This window comes from Lissotriton helveticus, chromosome 1_1 (genome assembly GCF_964261635.1).
Source record: "Lissotriton helveticus chromosome 1_1, aLisHel1.1, whole genome shotgun sequence".
NCBI classification, from domain to species: Eukaryota; Metazoa; Chordata; class Amphibia; order Caudata; family Salamandridae; genus Lissotriton; species Lissotriton helveticus.
In genome coordinates, this window is record NC_136057.1 from 1,672,907,115 (window position 1) to 1,672,928,566 (window position 21,452).

A 21,452-nucleotide genomic window follows, 5' to 3' on the forward strand; every position below is an offset into this window, starting at 1 on the left:
CAGGAGGAATGGAATTCCTATTCGTTCTCCACGCCAGAAGCAGACCCTACAGCGTCAGGAATCAGGCCCTTTAAACAAACCCTGAGCCTTGAACAGACCGCCCTTTGCCATGACGTTGGCGTTTCCTGGCCAATAAGAAACAAGGACAGCCCTTCCGGGGTTAAGCACGATTCCAGGAGGACCGAACAAGAGCAGCAGACCGACGCAGAAAAGAGAAGCGAGGAAACTACCCTGGTGGGAAGAAGTCCATCACCCGAAGTCCAGGAGGGAACCAGCTAACCGAAGCAGCCAAAAGGACAACGTTCCTGTGCAACACCTGGCCACGCTTCAGGAGAAGTGTCGCTAGCAAAGGTACGGAGTAAGATTGCGGGGTGGGTTGGAACACGGGAAAATCCGGATTCCTAGAGAGGTGGTTTTCTCTGCACTCTATCTCCCCTCTACGCTATTCCTGTTTCCCTGTGCACGGGAACTTCACTGTTCAGGATAGAGTGTACACGTGTGATTCCCTCACTCCCCGCCCCTCAGTTGTGCTCAAATTCAGGACGCTGACTCTCGTCTCCTCCTCTTTTTACGTACTGGAGACCGTCGGACCAAGACCCGACCTGTCCCTTCGATGCCCAGAAGGAAGCTACAGTGAACCGAACCATTCAGGAAAGACTTTGATGTGTCTTAACTCTGGCTTCCATTAGGAGACGGTGTTTGTTTAAAATAAAGCCTGCTTTACATAGACCTGGTCTCGCGAGCCTTTTGTCCACAAGTTCACAACATGGTAAGTAAGACTTTTCATACTCTGCAGTTTAGTTCTCTTTCTCTAAACAAACATCAGTTCAACACAGAACATTTTAGGCCCAGAATCTTATTACATGGGTTCCTATGGGAGAAAAATGGTTATTGGTTTCACAGGTAAGTAAACATCTTACAAGTGAGAATTTTGGGGGTTAGGACCAAGGTTTCCCAAGGTCCAGGTAGGCACTCAAATTGCACCACCAGCGGCACTAGAGCGGCTGGATGCAGGATGCCACTGTCAGCCAATGAGACTAGGGGGCACCTCGGTTGAGGGCTGCTCAAGGGCAGCCACTTGGTCTCAGGAGCTAAGCTGCTAGGGTTAAGGTCAGGTCAAAGGAGGTCCCAGGTCAGCACCAAGTCCACATCACTAGCGGCGCAGGGGCTGCTGGGTGCAGGGTCCGGGTGATGAGGAGGGGTCAGGAACCTAATGCAATCCTATGGAGGTTGCCGGTGTTCGATTTGAGCTGCAGGCTCGGTCCAGGAAATCTTTCAGGAGGAACCAATAGCAGGGCAGGTAAGTTGGATGACTTTGGGACTTAGGTGCTCCTCAGGTCTTCTCCAGGGCGGAGGATGGCCGGATGCAGGGGTGCCTTTTGAGGTCGGAGTTCACCTTACCGTGCCACTCGCGATTGGGGGGTCCCAGTGCAGAGATTGCAGGCTACGTCGTGGTGTTCTGGAGGGGTCAACCCATGTGGACTCAGACTCTGGAGCTCTGGGAGACCTCACCGGGAATGGTGGGCCACTGAGGACTCGGACCATAGGCAACAGGGGCAGTATTGGTTCCAGGCGTCAAGTTTTTTCATCCTTGGCAGGCTCAGAGTCTGTCTTTGAAAAACTGCTGTTTGCAGGAGATCCGGTCTTTGTTGAAGGCAGTCAGTCCTCCCAGGGGTTTTGGAGGTTGCTGGTTGCAGGTCAAGTCGACTTTTGGCACAGGATCTCCGGAAACTGCAAACGGGCTGATAGGGCTGGGTCCAAGTCCGTCCTTCTCTGTAGTCTCCTTTGCTGTGAGACTTTCATCCTTCTTTGTAGGTTGCACAAATCCACCTTCTGATTCAGGGCTGGCCCCTAAATACTGTATTTTGGCTAAATTTTAGGGGTCTCAAGGTAGTAGCCAATGGGCTATTGACCTTAGGGTGACTACACCCTTGTTGTGCTCACCCCACGTCAGGGAGTGGGCACAATCCCTAATCCTGATTGGAAAGTGCCTGCCATCTTCAAGATGGCAGGCACTGAAGAGTGGGCTTCACCTCGCCTCCCTGGACTGAGGGGTGGGTTTGGAAGAGGTGGGCACACCTTCTGGTTGTTCTAATTTTTCCCGCCTGTCTTCCTGCCAAAAAGGGGGTGAGACAGGAAGGAGGCCTGCTCTTGATAGAAGAAGAGGCTGGGTGTCGTGTTGCAAGGCAGCAAGGCCTTTGAAGCTACCCTGCCATGGATGGCTCTTCCTGACCTGGGGGAGGTGTGAACACCTCTGCCTAGAAAAGGCTTTGTTCCTGGGCCCAGGAAGCGAAGGCTCTCACCTAGGGGTCCAGAAACTTGTCTTGTGGTGGCAAGCTGGTGTTTATCAGTCAGGCAACCCCACCAGAGGCTGGTTATTTTTCAGGGAGCATCTCTAAGATTCCCTCTGAGTGCATTGTATAATAAAGCACACACTGGCATCAGTGTGGGTTTACTATGGTGAGACGTTTGCTACCAAACTTTCCAGAATTCAGTAAAGCCATTATGGTGCTGTGGAGTCCACAATCACAAACTCCCATGCCATATACTCTTTATGGCTTTACTGCATTTACAATGTCTAAGAATGGACTTAGACACTGTAGGTGTTCAGTGCTCATGCAACTGTACCCTCACCAGTCGTATAGTGCACCTAGCTGGCGGAGTGACTTTCTTATACAAGAGGCAGTGGGTTGCAGGCATGGCACACAGGTATGAGTGCCATATCATCTCTTTACTTCTCTGCACCAAAACACACAGCCTGCAATGGCAGTGTGTATGTGTGTGTGTGTGTGTTAAGGTACAGGACCTCTAAGGGTGGCACAATGTGTACTGCAGCCCTTGGAGGCCTTCCCTGGTCACAGTGCCCTTGGAATCCATGACACCTTTCGCAAGGGACTTACATGTGGCCAGAGATGTGCCAATAGTGGGTACAAATGCACAGTTTTGGGAAAGAACAGATGCCCTGGGAACCTGATTGTCAGGGACCAAGGGCACATCAAGTCAAAGTGCATCAGAAATCTGGCAAATAGTGTTTGTAGGGTTACTGTAACAGAAACTCGCTTTCCTACACAATATGGTTCCTAGACGGATGTCACTGACTCATGGACACGAACCCTGCTGTCACTGTCAACGAGTGTAGTCGTTACTCAGTGTAGTAATGCGCTACAGTGCTGAGGGGGGCCCTGGTGGCTGGAGCTTTGGGGCTGTGGAGGACTATGTTGGAGCCCATGTTTCTGAGACAGACTCAAACTCACCTGAGGCCTGGGGCTTCAGTGACAGGCACAGGTGGGCCGCAGAAGACCGCGGCCGGATAGCAATTGTTAAATTATGGCCTCACGGTCCCTCCCAGTCAGTGCCTTGTACGGACCCACCAGCATTCTCACACCACGTGCAGTTAATACCACTGAGCCCTGCCCCACCCGGTGCCCCACCCTGACGCAGAAAACCATGCTCGCAGCTGCGCATCTCGCACCCTGTAGCCCGCCCGCACCATTTAGGCAAAGCAACAACGCCGGCTAGCGTAACTTTAAAACTACGTCCCAGATGAATGTGACGAACCTGCTGTCAGCAAGAGTTGTACTAGCAGTACTATGTGTGGTTCTGCGCAGAGGGGGCCCCTGGAGTGTGGAGGCCCCCGCAGCGCGAGGGCTGCGGCGGCCTGTGTTACACGCCTGGTGCCCACACAGACCAGTGCTCAGCACTTGTAACCTAATGGATGGAAATGTGAACATTCTGACCATTACTCTGTGCTCTTGTACACAGTAAAGAAACATTTGCACCACACCACAAATGTCTGCTAGTGCCTTAAGGGATTGGCCTGTTTACACACTGACCCTTGATCTGTGCTTGTGCCAAAGGAATCGGCATGTTTACACACATACCCTTGATCTGTGCCAGTGTCATTGGATAGAAATATTTAAACAGGGACCCTTGATCTCTGCTAGTGTCATTAGATATAAGTATTTACACACGGAACCTTGTTCGCTGCTAGTGTCATATTGGATCGAAATATTTACATACGGACCCTTGATCGCTGTAAGTGTCATATTGAATAGAAAAATGTACACACGGACCCTTGATCTCTGCAAGTGTCTTTGGACAGAAATATTTACAGACAACCCTTGATCGCTTTAGTGTCATATTAGAAATATTTACACACGGACCCTTGATCTCGGCTAGTGTCACTGGATAGAAATATTTACACACAGACCCTTGATCTCGGCTAGTGTCATTGGATAGAAGTATTTACACACGCAACCTTGATCTTGGCTAGTGTCATTGGATAGAAATATTTACACACGGACCCTTGATCTCGCATAGTGTCATTGGATAAAAGTATTTACACACAGACCTTTGATCTGTGCTCGTGTCATTGGATACAATTATTTACACATGGACCCTTGATGTCGGCTAGTGTCATTGGATAGATGTATTTACACACGGACCCTTGATCTCGGCTAGTGTCATTGGATAGAAGTATTTACACCCGCACCCTTGATCTCGGCTAGTGTCATTGGATAGAAATATTTACACACAGACCCTTGATATTGGATAGAAATATTTATACACGGACCCTTGATCTCGGCTAGTGTCATTGGATAGAAGTATTTACACATGCACCCTTGAACTTGGCTAGTGTCATTGGATAGAAATATTTACACACGGACCCTTGATCTCGGCTAGTGTCATTGGATAGAAGTATTTACACACGGACCCTTGATCTGTGCTAGTGTTATTGGATAGAAGTATTTACACACAGACCCTTGATCTCGGCTAGTGTCATTGGATAGAAGTATTTACACACGCACCCTTGATCTCTCCTAGTGTCATTGGATAGAAGTATTTACACACGGACCCTTGATCTCGGCTAGTGTCATTGGATAGAAGTATTTACACACGCACCCTTGATCTCTGCTAGTGTCATTGGATAGAAGTATTTACACACGGGCCCTTGATCTCGGCTAGTGTCATTGGATAGAAGAATTTACACACGGACCCTTGATCTCGGCTAGTGTCATTGGATCGAAATATTTACACACAGACCCTTGATATTGGATAGAAATATTTATACACGGACCCTTGATCTCGGCTAGTGTCGTTGTATAGAAGTATTTACACATGCACCCTTGATCTTGGCTAGGTTCATTGGATAGAAATATTTACACACGGACCCTTGATCTCGGCTAGTGTCATTGGATAGAAGTATTTACACACAGACCCTTGATCGTTTTAGTATCATATTGGATAGAAATATGTAAACACGGACCCTTGATCTCGGCTAGTGTCATTGGATAGAAGAATTTACACACGGACCCTTGATCTCAGCTAGTGTCATTTGATAGAAGTGTTTACACACGGACCCTTGATCTTGGCTAGTTTCATTGGATAGAAGTATTTACACACGGACCCTTGATCTCAGCTAGTGTCATTGGATAGAAGAATTTTAAACTGACCCTTGATCTCGGCTAGTGTCATTTGATAGAAATATTTACACACGCACCCTTGATCTTGGCTAGTTTCATTGGATAGAAGTATTTACACACGGACCCTTGATCTCTCGGCTAGTGTCATTGGATAGAAATATTTACACACGGACCCTTGATCTCAGCTAGTGTCATTGGATAGAAGTATTTACACACAGACCCTTGATCGCTTTAGTGTCATATTGGATAGAAATATGTACACACGAACCCTTGATCTCGGCTAGTGTCATTGGATAGAAGTATTTACACACGGACCCTTGATCTGTGCTAGTGTCATTGTATGGAAGTATTTACACACGCACCCTTGATCTCTGCTATTGTCATTGGAAAGAAGTATTTATACACGGATCCTTGATCTCTGCTAGTGTCATTGGATAGAAATTTCCATTTCAACAGCTTTATTCGTCATTTGCAGTCATAAAAGCTATGTACAAAAAACATACATAGATCATATATTAAAACTGCTTCACATCCCCATAGTTAAAAGTACATGTAGTAAAATCAATTAAAAACTCGTTAGAATACAAGATAAAAACAATTAAAATATATACAAGTCACAACATTAAGTAGAAATCATTTTGTTTTTTGTTTTCACACACTCTGGGAAATTAAGCGAGCCCTCAAAAACCCATACCCAGCCTAAACAATTTGCCATGGCTAAGACAATAGGTAGTGATGTGTCAGTCCGCAGGATGCGTTCAGCTTCCACTACCCCCCTTGTGCCCAAGAGCCTACAGATTGGTAACAACCAGGCCCGTCGCGGGCTGCATAAGCATCACAAACAAAGAGGATATGAGCCGTGGATTCGTTGCAGGATCTACACCCAGGGCACCTATTTGAAGATTGGCCTGGCCATTTAATGGTAAACGGTCTCACCGGGAGCGTGCTCACCCTGAACCGAAAGTACAACTTATGGTCCAGGGGTTTAGTAATAGCATCCCAGTAAGGTTCCAGCTTCGGGCGACTTTATGGTCCAAAAAACGGCTAGTGAGGAATATTGACACTTGTTGTCTTGCATTTTTTTCTTGAAACCATTTCCAATACTTGGTCTTAAGCACCTCTTTTGATGGGAAGCGGGAGTTTACAGGATCTACCCACAGCGAGATCAGGCCTAGATCTGCTACAAGGTTTCGAACTACCCATAGCCATTTAATACGATGTAATGTGTCAGCCCTGATTAGTTATAGGAAACCTTGTGCATAGCCTGCAAGTTCTGGTGTAATCCATAGCCTCCCCCAATACAGAAGGGGACGCAATTTAGCTGCTGCTGCAATAGGTTTCTTGTCTAGATCAATTAACAACGGACTCATAGTGGTACTCTGGGGTAGTCTGGTAATATTTCTTAGGAACCTGTTTTCAGAGATGGTAAGAGCAACAAGCATTGGCATAGCCAATAGGTCTCGCCGTTTTGGACCTTATAAGTGTTTAGCCATGCAACAGTTGATGTTGTTGCACCAAGGATTTTGTGCTGCATAACTAAATATTTATAAGTTCCCAAAAGTGAGACCTATTGGCTATACCAATGCTTGTTGATAATTGGCAACCTTATACAATTTATACAATTTGTTGTGGTTCAAGGTACTCCTAAGGGTAGTATATCGAAGGCATAGTTGGACCATGGTAAGACTGTCATTGTAATGCTTTCAATCCTACTCCATAGGGAGAGTTGCAATTTTTACTATTTCACTAGAATAGTTATTTCTGCAATGGTTTAAGGTTATTTGTAATCATCTCATGTATATTCCTGCTGGTTAAAATGCCTTGATAATTCAATTTTATTTTACCACCTCTTAAATACCGAATCATACCGATTCGGTATTTAAGAAGTCGTAAAATATAAGTACCGAGATGTAGGTAAATACAGATGTGCATTTACCGAATCGGTAAAAATCGGTATTTACCGATTCGGTAAATACCGACCGGTAATGCCCATTCATTCCTATGGGCTTTGAAGCCCATAGGAATGACTGGGCATTACCGATTCGGTAATTACCGAATCGGTAAATACCGTTTTTTCACAAGGGTGCAGGGGGTGTCACTTTGACACCCTCTAGCACCCCCAAAACGGGTTCAGGTGCCATGTGGCAGGCATACCTGCCCTAAGGGCAGGTCTGCCTGTCATATGGCACAGGTGTGCATGCACACATGTGCATGCACACCTGAATCGGTATTTTACCATCACATAGGATTTGATGGTAAAATACCGATTTTTTAATGCTTGTGGGACTCAGAAGAGTCCCACCTACATATCAATTTTCCCGAATCGGTAAAAATACCGACTCGGTATTTTACAGAATCGGTAAATTTACCGATTCTGTAAAATACAGGGCCCTACATCTCAAATTGCATTTACCGGTCGGTAACGGCCGAATTCGGCCGTTACCGACCGGTAAATGCCTACCTACATCTGGCCCGTAGTCTTCTATAGAGTGTGCAGTCCTATATTTAGACATGGACATTGAGTTGCACTTTGGCCAGTTTATTGTATATCATGAGAACCTTGAATTCTATAACCACTTGTGATAAATTTGAAATTGACATGCAGGGCGATAAGTGAGTTAGTAGGATGTTGTTGGCATAAGGCTTCAGTTTCATGGTTGACTGCGAAATGCATTTCCTTAAAAAAAACAATTGAATATTTGAATTGACAGACTTGAGATGCGTGTTGCGCCTTTAAGTACAAAACATTTTACAGTGTAGAGCAAATAGCGCTTTGAACAAGGATTAAAACAGTTAAAAATGTATGGAGGAGTCTTTCATCTTTGCCACTTTATTACGAAGGGGAGAAAGAAGAAAAGAAGCAGCAAGCAGGAAGGGGGTTCGGGCACGAACAGGCGCTCTCGGAAAGCATCTGACTTTTGAACTCTGTCTTTGCCTGCATTTGTATTTGCAATGCAATAGGTCTCGTATTTGCGAGATTTTGAGAGCTACTGGCATTCTAAATGACAATGCCTTTAATTTATGTGTTTTGACAACCTGCAAGCGGTGCATAAAACACGCCCTTTCTACTTGTAGTCCTTGTTGACTTAATAGCACCAAGAGATTTTGTTTTGGTAGTGTTTGTTAACGCTATACGAATGTTCATTTAAAAATAATTGCATTAATAATGATTATAATTATTAATATGAAGGAGGCTCTTCCTGTACTGAGACTAATGGAAGCTTGTCTGCTACGGTTTGTGCTGTATCCTGGTGTGTGAGAGAAACAAGCAGTGCTGCTGTCAGTGCTGGAATATTCGACGTGAGGGAAGCTTGCACAGCTGCTGCCTGTGTTGTAACTGTTCTCTATGCAGGGGATGGTGTTGGGGTGGGGGGAGTGTGTGTGTGTGTGTGCGCGCGAACCCTGCTGCTGCCTGTGCTGCACCGGTTATGCAAGGGATGCTTGCACTGATGCTGCCTGTGCTATATCTGTGCATGTGTGTGTGTGTGTGTGTGTGAGTGTGAGAGAGAAGAAACAAGTAGAACTTCTGTCTGAGCTTTACAGGTTTTATGTGTGAGGGAAGCTTGCACTGCTGCTGCCTGTGCTGTACCTGTTCCATGTGTGAGGGAAGCTTGCACTGCTGCTGCTTGTGCTGTACCTGCTCCGTGTGTGAGGGAAGCTTGCACTGCTGCCGCCTGTGCTGTACCTGCTCTGTGAGTGAGGGAAGCTTGCACTGCTCCTCCCTGTGCTGTACCTGTTCCGTGTGTGAGGGAAGTTTGCACTGCTGCTGCCTGTGCTGTACCTGTTCTGTGTGTGAGGGAAGCTTGCACTGATGCTGCCTGTGCTGTACCTGTTCTATGAGCGAGGGAAGCTTGCACTGCTGCTGCCTGTGCTGTACCTGCTGCGTGTGTGAGGGAAGCTTGCACTGCTCCTGCCTGTGCTGTACCTGTTCCGTGTGTGAGGGAAGCTTGCACTGCTGCTGGTGCTGTACCTGCTCCGTGTGTGAGAGAAGCTTGCACTGCTGCTGCCTGTGCTGTGCCTGCTCTGTGTGTGAGGGAAGCTTGCACTACTCCTGCCTGTGCTGTACCTGTTCCGTGTGTGAGGGAAGCTTGCACTGCTGCTGGTGCTGTACCTGCTCCGTGTGTGAGAGAAGCTTGCACTGCTGCTGCCTGTGCTGTGCCTGCTCTGTGTGTGAGGGAAGCTTGCACTGCTGCTGCCTGTGCTGTGCCTGCTCTGTGTGTGGGGGAAGCTTGCACTGCTGATGCCTGTGCTGTACCTGCTCTGTGTGTGAGGGAAGCTTGCACTGCTGCTGCCTGTGCTGTACGTGTTCTATGTGTGATGGAAGCTTGCACTGCTGCTGCCTGTGCTGTGCCTGCTCTGTGTGTGAGGGAAGCTTGCACTGCTAATGCCTGTGCTGTACCTGCTCTGTGTGTGAGGGAAGCTTGCACTGCTGCTGCCTGTGCTGTACGTGTTCTATGTGTGATGGAAGCTTGCACTGCTGCTGCCTGAGATGTATCTGCTCCGTGTGTGAGGGAAGCTTGCACTGCTGATGCATGTGCTGTACCTGTTCTATGTGTGTTGGAAGCTTGCACTGCTGCTGCCTGTGTTGTACCTGCTCTGTGTGTGAGGGAAGCTTGCACTGCTGCTGCCTGTGCTGTACCTGTTCCGTGTGTGAGGGAAGCTTGCACTGCTGCTGCCTGTGCTGTGCCTGCTCTGTGTGTGAGGGAAGCTTGCACTGCTGCTGCCTGTGTTGTACCTGCTCTGTGTGTGAGGGAAGCTTGCACTGCTGCTGCCTGTGCTGTACCTGTTCCGTGTGTGAGGGAAGCTTGCACTGCTGCTGCCTGTGCTGTGCCTGCTCTGTGTGTGAGGGAAGCTTGCACTGCTGCTGCCTGTGCTCTACCTGCTCTGTGTGTGAGGGAAGCTTGCACTGATGCTGCCTGTGCTGTACCTGTTCTATGAGCGAAGGAAGCTTGCACTGCTGCCTGTGCTGTACCTGCTGCGTGTGTGAGGGAAGCTTGCACTGCTCCTGCCTGTGCTGTACCTGTTCCGTGTGTGAGGGAAGCTTGCACTGCTGCTGGTGCTGTACCTGCTCCGTGTGTGAGAGAAGCTTGCACTGCTCCTGCCTGTGCTGTACCTGTTCCGTGTGTGAGGGAAGCTTGCACTGCTGCTGGTGCTGTACCTGCTCCGTGTGTGAGAGAAGCTTGCACTGCTGCTGCCTGTGCTGTGCCTGCTCTGTGTGTGAGGGAAGCTTGCACTGTTGCTGCCTGTGCTGTACCTGTTCTATGTGTGTTGGAAGCTTGCACTGCTGCTGCCTGTGCTGTACCTGCTCTGTGTGTGAGGGACGCTTGCATTGCTGCTGCCTGTGGTGTACCTGCTCTGTGTGTGAGGGAAGCTTGCACTGCTGCCGCCTGTGTGTGCTGTACCTGCTCTGTGTGTGAGGGAAGCTTGCACTGCTCCTCCCTGTGCTGTACCTGCTCTGTGTGTGAGGGAAGCTTGCACTGCTGCTGCCGGTGCTGTACCTGTTCTGTGTGTGAGGGAAGCTTGCACTGCTGCTGCCTGTGCTGTACCTGTTCTATGTGTGAGAGAAGCTTGCACTGCTGCTGCCTGTGCTGTACCTGTTTTCTGTGTGAAGGAAGCTTGCACTGCTCCTCCCTGTGCTGTACCTGCTCTGTGTGTGAGGGAAGCTTGCACTGCTGCTGCCTGTGCTGTACCTGTTCTATGTGTGTTGGAAGCTTGCACTGCTGCTGCCTGTGCTGTACCTTCTCTGTGTGTGAGGGACGCTTGCATTGCTGCTGCCTGTGCTGTACCTGTACCTGCTCCGTGTGTATCCGTGAATTCTAGAGTAAATGCCAACAGCTAGGTGCTTTTTGTTAGAAAAGCCCAAAAATATATATATTCCTAATACAGACAACTAGAAAATCGAGAGAAACGTTGTGTGTGTAAACTAAACATGCCATCAGCTCACAAAGCCAACAAGAGCGGCCGGGAAACACAAGTACGGCCGGCCACATAATTAGGGGAGGAGAAGCCGCACAGCACACGCTGGGAGAAGCCCTTTGATGTGCTGTGCGGCCGCGATGCGCGCTCTGTGCTGGGGGAGGGCCATTAGCCTGAACTCGCGGCAAGATCAAACGAAGGGTGGGAGGGACATTGAGGAACAGATGGCCATGAAAGTGTATGGGCCAAAAGCGCGTGCCTGTACGTGCACTCGAAGAAAACGCCACGAAAAAAAGCGGTGGTTTCACTATCATTTCGAGCACTTGAATTCTCGCCATTTCCCATTCCTTCGGAATGGTAAAGGCGAGCCCTAAAAAGGTTCTCGCATCCCCAGACTTCCGAGCCATATAATGCTGAGCTAACAGCTTTCAGGTTGTAAATTTCTAGGGCTGGGCTGATGGACTTAAAATGAGAGAGATTGTGCTCCTGACAGAGAACCCCTGAAATCTGCCTGAGTTTAAGAGAAGCTAATTCAATTTGGCGATCCCATTTCATACTTCCTTGGAAGTTCACCCCTAGATAAGTGAACTCTTTAACTGATTCTAGCGGTCCTTCCTTCATACTAAAGTTTGCCTTACGAGCGTTGAATGCCATTAGCTTTGTCTTGGACACATTGACCTCCAAGCCCCTCTGCCAGCAAAAATCTTCAAAGATTTTTATAGCCTTCTGAAGCCCACTAGTGGTCTTGGAAACGATCAATGTGTCGTCGGCAAACATCAATATTGGTACTTTTTCTCCGGCAAGTGTGGGGGCGTCAGTTGGTGTTGCACTCATACATTCAGCTATCTTGTTAATATATAACGAGAATAGCGTAGGGGCCATCACACATCCCTGTCTCACACCACTTTCAACAGGGAACAATTCAGTGACTTCCCCCTGCACCCCGCCCCCCATCTAATTTGGGCATTATTATCTTCATGGAGCCTTCTAATCAAAGTCAAAAGGTCCAAGGGGAGCTCGAGCTTTTTCAGAACTAGCCATAAATTCCAATCTACGAAGGCGGCATAAAGGCTACCCTTGCCTATCGTCACAAGCTTCCAGTAAATTAGGGTAAATCTGAATACCTGGTTGATGGTGCTTATGGATGCTCGGAATCCAGCTTGCAATGGACATAGGACTTCGAACGCCTCTATCCATCCCTGTAATCTATTTAACACCATTCTACCAATTATTTTCTGGAAGCAGTCGATTAGGCGGATAGGCCTATAGTTCCCCGGGCATGCTTTGTCTCCTTTCTTGTAGACAGGGATGATTTCTGTACTTTTCCAAGACACGGGTATCGGGGCACCTTGTGCAATCGCATTGGATAGCAAGAGGATATATCGGCAGAAGCTGGCTTTATCATGTAGAAGGATGTCGCCAGGGATGCCATCAGGCCCTGGGGCTTTTCCCGGTAAAATTGATTTAATTTCAGTGCTGACTCAACTTCAGTTTTAGTGAAAGTTTACCCCGGATACAGCACACTTATGAGATCAATTTCCCCCGATAAAGGGGTTGGTGCATATTGAGGCTTAAAGTGATTTACCCAGGCTGATACGGAGACATGATTTTGGGTACGCTCAGTCTGTCCCTCCGTAGACCATTTATAAATGTGCCAAAAATGCATAGGATTTTTCGAGGCACATGCGTCCCTCAAATCCTGCCACCTTTTAGCATCCCAGGCTTTCGTGGCCTTTACTTGCATGAGCTTATAGAGAGTTCTCGTTTCGCGAACCTTTATTGGGTCACCCCCTCTTATGGCTTTCCCAAGGGCCAGGCGTGCCTCCCGGCATTCACCATTGTACCAGGGCCCCTCTTTCTGGGCAGATACTTGGGCTCCTTCCCTGCTTCACAAATTATGAGCGCAAGAGATTAAAAAAGGCAGAGTGAGTGCTCACTATATTAGCATGATCTCCTTTCTGATGTGCACAAGCCTCAAGTTCTTTAATAGCGAGATCCAAGCTCAGTGCTATGTTATCTAACAGTTTTGGTGCCTCTTTTACCTGTAACCATTTATGTCTCCTTTGATTATTGGTGGGAACAACCTCGCCTAAGTGATACTTATCAACTAAGTGTGAGTCTGACATTTGACAATTCAGAAGCAAAGAACCACACAGCGGGTTATGATCACTTTCAAGCCTATCAGTGACCTTCATGTCTTCCACCAAATACCACAGGCTCAGGTTTACCAAAACATAGTCGATTCTACTTGCATGAAGCCCATTATTAAAAGTATTCGCTCTTTGCCTATCTGATTTAGTGCGCCCATTCAGAGCCCTTAGGCCCTGTTCCATGCAGATGCTATTTAATTGGATAGCCACATCGGTCCACTTTATAATAGGCTGCAGCTCAAGCGGTGGAACACCCCCATTTACTGTCATCTACCTCAGTCCAGTAGCCATCTTCTTCAGTAAGGGGTTCAAACCATATATTAAAGTCCCCCATTATTATTACCTTGGAAGCGTCAGGTAGTGTATCAAGGAGCTCTTCAAGAGCAGCTAAAACTCTTGATCTTTTGCCCCTTGTGCCCCTGACGTAGATGTTAAATAACACTATTGATAAGTGGTCATGGGTTATTAATCTAATCGCTTGAATTTCCTTGTTCTGGGTTGAAAGAACCTGGATGTTGACTTTAAGCTCTTGACGAACCCAAACTGTTAGCCCTCCCGAGGGCCTTCCCTTCACTCCCCTTTCAGATCCTATGGAGAAATTTAAATACCCATCACAAAACAGGGGTGGTTCGGCCCAAGTCTCTTGGAAGGCACATATGTCATATATCTTTACAAATGTATTTCATTCGGGCGAGCATAGCTTTGAGTTAAGTCCTGCGATATTCCAGCTCAAGATGTTACATACTATTGGTAAATTCTCAGCAATCTGCGGCGTTCCTGGTTGGTATGTGCCCATATTGCTAAGAGGTTCTACAGGGACCCCACTCGGGACACTACTTACAGATAGGGTAGGATCTAGGATCTGGGCACGGGTTGTTTCGTAGTTGGTAGGACAGCTAATCTTATCCACCCATCAACTTCAAGTGTCTGAGCCACATTAAGAATAGGGGTCAATAGCCTCTTCTTAGATCCCACCCTAGGGAATGCAATGGAATCACCTTTTTGAGCCCCGGGAAGGTCTCTGAGATTTAGTCAATCGTTAATCTCAAGGCTAGAGCAACCCTGCAATCTGCGCAGTCCCTGACAGACCTCGGCGTCTTAGCCAGTAAGAGAGCGCCTAAATTGTATTCTAGAATTCTCCAGACAACTAGTGCGGAACTCCAGTGTAAAGAGATTCTAGGCAGCTTGTGTGTGTTCAGCTTATACCCTCTAATTGGCCCCCAACCCGGTCCTGAAAGCCTTGTGCATAAACCTTGTGCCTAAGGGGTAGATGGATACTGCTATATAATTGTGTATCATACGATGGAATAATTTCAGCGGCGACTACGGTGGGGGCTGTGTACCTCACTGATTGAACATTCAAGCCGTTAGGACATCTTTTATCTGGGTATAATGCTGCATTTAAACTTGACACTCCCAAATCTTTGCTAACTGAGATGCTTGAGTTTGTCCAAGTACCCAAATAATCTTTAGATGATGGTCCTAATGGGGGTTTCGTCTTCTTAGTGCCCTGTAAGCTGGTCTGCCATTGTGGACCCGCCCCCGAAGTTAGAGATCTCACCAGTGCAAGTATCTCCTCTCGTGAGCCCTTCATTGTCTGTACTTCATCTCTCAATATAGAAACTTCTTGTGACAATTTTTCTAGAGTCTGCCCTTGCAAGCCAGAAATAGACTTTCACTCGTAAGGGAGGTTATCAGTTGGAGTTTGAGCATGCGCTCTCCTCAAACCAATTTCCTCTACCCTATTTTGCATTTGTGCATCTCCAAGTAGTTGGAATCTATTGGTACAGATGACAATTGGATCAATGCGGGCTACATGTTCTACATCTGAAGAAACATCATCTCCCTCGGAATCAATAACAGTTTGAAAAGAAGCATTTGGCACCTGGGTTTTGATGGTTGTGATGGGTAACTGACTCTTTCTAGCTTTACAGAACATGTCTGGAATGGCTAACTGTGCTCGATTTACCTGGGTCTTCTCTTTCTGGTGGGGTTTGATGTTACTATTTACAGGTTTAAGAGGGGCTGATTCGAGGATATCCTCACACTAGCTAATCAGTGTGTCTATCCGATCCATGACACAATTATTAGCAATAACCTTCCGTGTCTTTTTTGCCTTTTTCCTGATGTTACGTTTTGCCCCCTCACTTCCCTCCCCACTCTCTTCCAGTGCCTTCCGCTTCCCCATTATCATGTGTCTATCTCAGATACAATATAACTAGGGCTGGCTACGCTAAAACAAGTAGTAGCCTCGCCTAACCCAGACCCACTCTTCTCCCAGGGCCTAAGGAATCTCAAAGATACAAGTAATAGGCTTGCTTGATAAAATATAGTAATAGTCCAAAGGTCCAAGGCAAGAACAAATAAAGGACCCACAATGTAATTTGTGACAGTACCTTAGTATGGACCAGCTTCTTTTGCAGTGAAGGGCGTGAGGAGAGGGGCCAAGAGGTGGGGCTCAGCCCTGCCTCTTCCTGGCTGTGATGGGCGCAAATGGGCCCGGGCATGCCCGCGCGCGTCCCACGCCGCGGGAGCCCTGTTCCGATTTTAACGCGCCTCCTGGTGCTGAGGAATGACGCTCACGTCAGGCGCCACAGGGGGACTCTGGGGAATGCAGTCCCCAACTCGGCAGATGATCAGTGCAACCCCCCTCGGGCTGTTCTGGTGCAGGAGGATGGTCGGTGTGTTGTATAGCATTTTAGGACCCTAGTGTAATTTTCCCAATTTATGCCCTTATATAGGTATAAAATACTGTATCCTTATATAGGCATTGAAACCATAACCATATTTAGACATAACTCAAGTAGTCCTAATACAGCTTGGCTACTTCTACTAGTTCCGAAAATCTACAACGATTTCTTGGAAAAACCCACCTTCAGCAGTCAGGGACCTCCCACTGCATGAATATTGATTTATCCAAGAACTCATGGAGTTTTCAGAGAATTAAGTCTCTAATGACGTTATTATGTCGAATCTTACGTCAAACTCAGCACCTTCAAGGTATAAATATGCCCACACTTGTCCAAACAAACACACGGTGGTTTGGAGCAGTTCGTCTATCCACTTGCCCGACGCCCTGTTGCAGCAAGTGCAGAAGGAAGCTGACCCTCCAGCTGACGCACTGAGAGACGCTGTACTTTCTCCAGCCGAGAAATACAGCTCCAGTGTTTCCAGGCTACCCTTGTGGGTTGCTGTGAAATCGAGTCCTGAGAGAGAGATACCAGACCTCCTACATTCTAAAAACCAAGGTACGGAGCTGATTAGACCCTATGAGAATTCTTGGATTAGATTCTTGGCAAAGAATACTAAAAACTAAGCTAAACCAGGGGTAGGCGTATTTTAGAAACACCAGTTGAGTACTTTTAGTCATTATTTATCAATGTATGTATTTTATATATTATATGGCTTAGAAACCATATCATGGTTTTACAGTATTATTTTATAATACTCTTCGTATTGTATGCCCTGTACTTTACAACATGTATTACGATTACAGCAGTTCATTTCTTATGCTTGAGAAAGAAGACTGTTCAATAAATACATTTTATTGAAAACGCCCATCTCTCTATTTTCTCTGCACCTCTGGTGAAACAAAGCATTCAGGATTGACTGAGTGAAATAACTATCTATTGTTGCCGCGACTCTAGAGATATATTTCTTATTCTTGGGGAACAAAGTTGTCATGTTTTAAGCGGTTGTCAGAAACTAATCCCTTCTTGTGAATTCGAGAAAGTTTCTAGTGACCTTTGAGCTAGCTGGCACTCACAATTAAGTCTAGTATATTCAGTAGAGACCTAGTCGACTTCAGCCCTACGTCTAAACTACAGGATACACTATTGCAATGCTCAGAGCCTATTGGGAATATAGGAACTACATTACATGGTGCACAACGTTTGGTAAGGCGATAATTTAACGCTAGATACTAGAGTAACTCAGTCGGGCTTTTCACACAGACCCCTTTTTCCCATAAAATACTCCAATAGACATCTGGAGTGGGTTAAAGGATAAAATATCCACCAAAACTGAGTAGGACGAAAATCTTATGTATTAGTTTTTGGTTTATTCAATCTTGAAGGATACAGTGTTCCAAAATATTGTGCACCTAATCTTTGTTTGCTTGAAACTTGCTCTGCAAACTTTCGGTCAACACAATGAGTGACGACGAAAGGGACAGAGCTGCAGCAGCAGCTCAGGCAGTTTTAGACGACACAAATCTCCAACAAAATGACCCGGATGCTATACTCATCCCGGTAAATATAAGAAAAACAATCACTATAAAACTTATAGAAAATGGAGTATCATCGAGAGGTGGTAAAGTAATCTTTGTAATAGAGGCACATGAATATCGGCAGACAGAGGTATTCTATTCATGGATTCTGTTTCCTGCAGCAAATCCAGTAACACACGAGTTCCACTACTACAAAGTAGAGGAACCTCCAACGGAATACGTTCCTTTCGAGGACGTCGAAATTCCACTAACTTACCAAGAGCATCAGCTCTGGTTTAATGGCGCCCTACAACATCAAAATCACATTACCAGGCTTGGTCCATTAGGTAGACCAGGAGCAACATGGCCGGTACTAGCGAGCTATACACCACATCCTGACATTGAGAGAATGACAGGTCCAGAACTATTAGCTCAGCTAAAACAGTTAATTAAAATTTACAGACAATCAGTTCAATATGTCATGAGGACTTTAAAAATCCAACCAACTATAAGGATTCCACAACACACCCCTCATCAGGGGAACACAAACAAAATGACACCACAGACTACACAGTCAGTAATCAGTAAATTGCCCGCAAAACGGGAACAAATTCCATTCTGGTTAGCCCAGAAAATTACTCAAATAGAGGCAGTATTTCCTGATAGTACACCTCATGAGAAACACAGAATTCTGACAATCTGTTTACCAATGGGGATTGCACAACACGTAGAGGACTGCGACACTTGGGGTACAGTCTTTGCTTCAATCTACACAAAAACACATGGTATGGTATGGCGGTAATACCAGACGTTCTGAGACAGATTTAGATGAATACGGTCCAGAACTGGCCTTAAATCTGGGTATGAAATTACTGAAAGATTTCAACCAGGTCTCGGCTATACTATTAGCTAACATTAAAGGTGAAGCAGCATCCGTGGCGATCCGCCAAAACCTAAAAGAAACAGATATTACTGAGCAACCATATGAGCTTGCCAGAATTATTGAAAAATCCTATGAAGAACTAGGTAGAGATAGTTTGGGTGGGAAGCAGTAAAACCCCAACTAACTGAATATCCTGAAAAAGTTTTTATTGAAAATAATCTTACTACTCCTAAAAAGAAGTGGAAAAACACAAAACAGACACTTCCTAAAGAGAAGCGTTCCCAGTCCAGAGAAAGGTGTCCTCAACAGGAGCCCTCTGAAAAGAGATATAACCTTAGAAATAGGGATAATTTGAGAAAACCTGACAGATATCAAGATACTGATACTCGTTCCTCTAGTACCTTTCAGACTTCCTCGCAGAAATCCGAGAGAAGAGGACGATCAGAACAGAAAGAAGAACGTGTGAAGTCCAAAGACGAACAGCACGTTCCAAAAAATAGGAAAAGCCAATTTTCAAAAAAGAAGGTAGCAAGTCTAAAGATCAGACATGCCGAGGATCTTGAGGACACAACTCAAGAACGGGGAGTGGGCCCAAACAATGCTAGACAGCGCAGCAGAGGTAACCATAGCTCGCAAGATCCTGAAGGATCATCTGGAGACAGTGGACTTGAACGAATGCATTCAAGTTGAAACTGCCGACACCAGGGTTAGTGTACCACATAAGTTATATGAAGTAACACTCTGGATGGAAGGGGACATAACTAGAAAAAGTGAAAGCACTCCTTTGGGAGAAGCTATCTAAGGGTTATGACATTCTTCTAGCTGAACAAGACTGGCCACCTGAATTTTTCAGGGAGTGCCCACATGGAGAAGAGATAATTATGCCAGCCTTCTCAAATCACATTCCAATTCATAAAAAATATACCTATGCCAGAAAATGGGCTGTAGCCCAGGCTCCAGCATTATACAAAAATCACGTAGGTTATGATGAGGATTCCCCTCACCATAAAATCCAGTTGAAAACTCAACCAACAATGCAAAGGCAATATCCTGTAAAACAGGAAGCTAAAAAAACAGGTCAGGGAGATTTTAAATCAACTTGAATACCAAGGGGTGATTGAAACATGCACCTCATCGATGAACAATCCTTTGTTTCCTGTCTCCAAACCAGACAATTCATATCGTCTAGTTTTGAATTACAGACATTTAAACTCTTGTTGCAAAACATTTGCAGTACAAAATGCACATAGTGCAGCACTGATGAATAACATCATTCGGAAAAAATACAAAACTACATTAGATATCTCAAATGGTTTCTTTTGTCAAAACATTGCACCTGAAAGCAGGTATTTGACCACTTTCTCAATAATGGGGACACAGCGACAATGTTGCCATCTCCCCCGGGGATTCAAGAATAGTCCAGCTTTATTTTCAGCCAGGGTAACAGAGTTACTACAAACGTATGATGATGAGGCATTATCTTATGTCGATGACATCTATCTTACGGACGATGATTTGGACATGCACTTGAAAAGAGGGAACACCGTAATACTTGGATTCGCTTCTGAAGGGTACAAATTCAATTTTAAGAAATCACGGATTGCCCACCTCAACGTCCTAATCTTAGGATACGAGTTATCAAGTGAAGGCAAAAGCCTGGCAGCAAACATTCTAGAGAAATGTGCGCTGCTGCAACCTCCAAAAACGCTGAAAAACTTACAGTCAATTCTAGGTTTCCTGAATTGTGGAAGAACTTATGTTCTAAATTACGCAGAAAGGGTTAAACCTCTCCACAAACTAACCAAACCTGATTTCAAACAGACTAATTGGACACAAAAACACACAGAAATTTTGCGTTCAGTGCAAACAGACATGTTAGCAAAAACACAGTGGAAAACACGCGACAAAGTGCGTAACCTAGTGATCCGAATCATCCCAGGGAGATGCGGAATCACATACCTAACCTTTAACGAAGGTGAGACGGTACCAATAGCATACAAGTCACACTTGTACACACAAGCTGAATTGAAGTTCACATCAACAGAAAAGATTCTGACAGCGGTTCAGACTGATGTAGCAAAGGAGAGAGCCCTCGCACAGGGTAAACACATTAAAATCGTTACACCTGTACCTGCCTCGAGGCAGTGACAAAGGCAAGCATTCCAAATGCTAAAGCTTTACATCCAAGATGGATACAATGGGTTAATTCTCTTGCTGCAACAGACGTTGAATACGTTTTTGACCCATATTTAAAAACACAAGACTTCCTACAATACGAATTAGAATGTCCTCTGTCGACTGAAGTTCTGCCCCTAGAACATTACGGCTGTATAATATATACAGATGGCTCAGCACAGCCCGCAATTGGGGGTAAACAAGTCTATAGTGCTGTGTGCGCGATTGGTAAAGGTCGCTGGCGCAAAGGTAAATTCAGAGCAATGATCACCAAAACGCAATCACTCGGGGACTGTACAGCTCAGCGAGCTGAACTACAGGCTTTCAATATGGCGCTTGAAAATACCGATAGCAAATTCCCCACACACATAGTGTGCGATTCGTATTACTGCGTTCAATCTTACAATGAATATTTGCAGAACTGGGTTCAAAACGGTTTCAAAGACGCTAAAGGTGGCACAATTAAGCATAAATTGCTTTGGGAACAAGTGGTTCTTTTGCAAAAAGAACTACATAGGACTCATATGATTCATACACTGAGTCATCAGCGTGATGGCGTTCACGTTGAAGGGAATTCATTGGCTGATGAGGCCGCGAAGGCAGCTGTGCAAGCGCCTTCCGTAGCTGCAATCACTTGTTCAAAAACAAAAATAGACGGTGAAACAATGCTAGCAGTAAATGCCTCAATGAAAGGCAGC

General features: G+C 46.0%; 1 protein-coding gene across 3 annotated transcripts in view; it reads left to right on the plus strand.

The window, feature by feature from the left end:
* LOC144830794 (glycoprotein-N-acetylgalactosamine 3-beta-galactosyltransferase 1-B-like) overlaps positions 1 to 21,452 on the plus strand; it is a 556,105-nt gene that overhangs the window by 149,610 nt on the left and 385,043 nt on the right. The window contains exon 1 of one of the 3 annotated variants that reach the window (XM_078688940.1): positions 56 to 351. The exons of the other annotated variants lie outside the window; for them this stretch is intronic. The gene's annotated coding sequence lies outside the window, so the exon portion shown is untranslated. Of the gene's footprint in view, positions 1 to 55; positions 352 to 21,452 lie in introns of those variants that run through there. 3 annotated transcript variants of the gene reach the window in all.